This window comes from Vitis riparia, chromosome 19 (assembly GCF_004353265.1).
Source record: "Vitis riparia cultivar Riparia Gloire de Montpellier isolate 1030 chromosome 19, EGFV_Vit.rip_1.0, whole genome shotgun sequence".
Lineage (NCBI taxonomy): Eukaryota > Viridiplantae > Streptophyta > Magnoliopsida > Vitales > Vitaceae > Vitis > Vitis riparia.
In genome coordinates, this window is record NC_048449.1 from 17,216,146 (window position 1) to 17,219,872 (window position 3,727).

Here is a 3,727-nt window from a genome sequence, read left to right on the forward strand (position 1 = left end):
TTGTCCATTATTAAAGTTGCCCATCTACTCAGAATTGCAGCATTCTGCTCCCCTACAGCATTCTTATGATGTCTCGCATCCAATCAAATATAGAGAGCCAACTCAACAGTTTCAGAACCTCTCCTAGCAAACTCTATACCCAACATATTGCCAGTTCCCAAAAGGAATTTGTTTATCATGCGCTGAATGCATGTTTCAGTCCAAGTAACCATCAGCTATGGAGGTTACTATGGCTTCAAACATTTCACGGTCACTCTTCACTTCAAGTTTAGGAATTTGGATAAAGAGTTCAACAGAAGAGATCAATAACCTTTTTGATAGTGATGTCTTCGTCATCCAATTCGTTATCAATGTTCAACAGGTTCTCAATAAACTTAAGAACACAAGATATAATAGCTTCAAATGCTGTTGTAACAGTTAAAATTGAAAATATATCAGCAACAAGATTCTATTCCCGGTGCAATAATGATTCAATGTCGTGGCTTCTACCCAACATCACCAATCTTTGTTTCCTTTTTCTTCGGCGAGCTGAACCCCAAGCAGTCTCTTCATAGAAATCTACCCTTCGCTGTTTTCTCTGGTGGAGAGAGATCGATGGGACTTCTCTAACAGATTCTGATCCAATTTTTGAGGTTCTACTTGTACATCATTTGGAAATTCCAGCACTGTTACTGCATTCTTATATGCATTTACAAGCTGCTCAAATGTTGTCCCGGATGTCAAGCTTCTCATAGCTTCCTGATTGAGTTATCTATCCAGCTTCTACAACCAGAATTTTATCGACTTCAGAGAGAGACTCCACTTGATGAGTCACTAGAATGACGATTTTATGAGCAAGGGCAGCCATGACGTTTTCATAGAGAAGAAATGCAGCAGTATGTGCATCTACTACACCAAAGGGATCATCTAGGAAATACACATCTGAATCGCTATGTATTACCCTTGCCTATTGGATCCTCTGCTTTTGAAGTTGATGAACACTATCACTGGACACTCGAGTACATAAGAAATAACCTGACCTCTGATTCTGGAATAAAAATATAATCAGGGATACGGAAATTCGTCAAGCTGAACTCCGAACTAAAATATGCCATTACTGGGAAACGATTTCTTTGAGAAGTATTGCTCAGCTTCGAAGATATGGATGCCAAATTTGAGCTGCTTGTCTATAAGTTCTGGAAAGAAGTCAATCCAAACTGAAGGTTCTTAACCAGTTCGGAGTTTTCATCGGTTGTCATTTTCCCATCAGAGACTACAAGGGAATCATTAGAAATATTCCATACAGAGATTGATTTATCTGTTGTATCAGTTTGAACCTCAGGTGTATTGAAGGGTGGGCCATTAAGATTAAGTGTGTCCTGGTCATCCGAAACTGCAGCATCTCGATTGTGAATTAAAAATGAAATAAAACCAAGAAAGGTAATACAGAATGCTTCTGGTTCACTGATTTCGAAATCTAGTTGATCATTATAGGCTCTCAAGTACACATTACCGTCATAAGGTTCTTTCAATAAGGCTTTATACACAAAGGAGTTTGACTCTTTCACCCCATATGAACCGTCTGGACCTTGGCTTGCTCACTGTTGGTTTACAAATCTTAGCAATTCTGCTGGAATGGAAGAGTTCCAAATAATTTCTAGTGACTCCAAGTTTGCATTTAACTTGGATAATAAGTCTTTGGGTAACTGATCTTTTATCATTCTGAGAAAATTTCTTTTGGAGATATCGAAGCTTTGAATGTATTAGCTGCAGCCCGATCGAGTTTTCCTGATGATTATGCATGATGATCCCATTATTCACAAGGAACCGCAATGCTAAAGCCTCTTCCACTTCTTTTCATTCTCACTCCATATAACTTTGATGATTCAGCAATATGCTGCACTCACATTATAGCAGCACACTGCTCCCAATACTTTATTAACAACCTGTTCACTAGTTTGCAGCCACTCAAAGGAAATAGATAAGTTTCTTGTCGATAGTTTGTCAAAACCACCAATGCAGAGAAGTTCCAGTCATACTCTGATAATAACCGTAAGAACCTTAGGAATCCTGATATCCGAGAGCAAGGCACATAAAATGGTAAAGGCTTCAAAAAGAGATATGCAACCAATAGCTCAACTGCCGCCTCGGCCAAGCAAGATGAAAAGAGATGTGAAGCAACCCATCGCTTTGCTAGCCGAATAACTGGCCCATATATTGGGTAACAACCTTGTAGACCATTAATCATGCTAGAATGCTGGCCACGGGTAAAAAGTTCCTTGTCAACAGAAGAAATATGCTTCAGTTGATTACTCCTATTTTGCCTATTCAACAAACTCAGGCCTCTTTCATGCAAAATTCTAAGACGAAATGCATATCCAAACATAAAAACATCCACATTTTCCTCAGTAGCAGTGCAGATCATACCCCAATTGTTCTGGAGACTTTCTCCAATTCTTAGAAGGAAAGCAGATTTAGTCTTCTCAATAGCTACATCATCTATTGGCCAGTTGCCTGAACCTTCCAACTGAATCATAACTTCCAATGGTTGAATACAGGTTGAAGTGAGCTTATTTAATCTAGGAACAGCACTCTTTTCATTGGCTAGGGGATGAGGTTCAGGAGGGAAGACAGATGTAAACCTGAAAGCTGAATCTAAAGGCTGCACACTAGACACCTTCAAAGGAATGTCTATGAGAAGATGTAATCGCTTTGACAACACTTCAAATGCCTCAAGCAAACTTCCAGAAAATGATATAGAATCTCCAACACCATGAACCAGAGAGAAATCAAGTTGATCTACAATATGCACGATATTTCTTTCTGACAAGGAAAGGTGCCGCAAAAGAAGATATTCGGTAATCCTTTTTTTATGATGGTAGGCCTTTCCCATTGCTTGCTTTCCCATACTGTGCTTTCTGCAATCATCCCATCTTTAAATCTTCGAAGCTCTGCTTTCTCTCCTCAAAAATTCCAGAATTTAGGAGCCTCATCTTTATGCTCAGCATTTGGACCAACATCGACCACTCTAAAAGCTTTCTCTAAAGAGCTGACTGAAATCCCAATGAGCAATGGCTCTCGATCAAAGATTGATAAACCATTTTCCACATTGCATTCTGAAGTGGCATTTTTCCAGCTAACACGGATGAACTTTGCTCTAAGAGAACCAACACTTCATCATAAAACCCAATTGATCCAAAGCAGGAAACTAAGGAATTAATCAAATCTTCTCTCTGGACATTTCTTCAAACACACCGTAAGCACTTCAAATAGATTCAAATACCGTGCAGGAAGAGGGATAGAGAACAAATAAAAAAGAAAAAAATATAAAACCCGGAGACGAAGAGAGCGGAAGACATTGATCAATAAACATAAATAGCTCCACTTCAAATATTAATCCGTGGGCTAAGGACAGAGGGAGCAATGCAGAGTGGGATTTAAACAAAAAAAAAACATAACATGATCAAATTCAAGCATGGAGTCATGAATTTCAGAAGACATCAATGACACATAAGAGAATCAGAATCTAAAACAAGGCAAAGAAGTGAGTAACCAATCTCAAGAAATCAATTTGTGGCCCTTTCCGTCCACCAATCAACAGTATATTAAATATTCAGAAACAAACACACGGAGAAATCGAGTAGGGGTAAGAATTCCAAGAGTGACGAGAATCATACCTGGGCAGCCTTGATTGCAATTGCTCTATTTCCACTTCCTCCTCCGTTTTCTCCTAAAAAATCCTCTGAAA

General features: G+C 38.9%; 1 pseudogene; it reads right to left on the reverse strand.

Annotated features, from left to right (window-relative positions):
- Window positions 1-1,815: 1,815 nt before the first annotated feature.
- On the reverse strand, window positions 1,816-3,153 carry LOC117909336 (annotated as a pseudogene).
- Window positions 3,154-3,727: the final 574 nt, after the last annotated feature.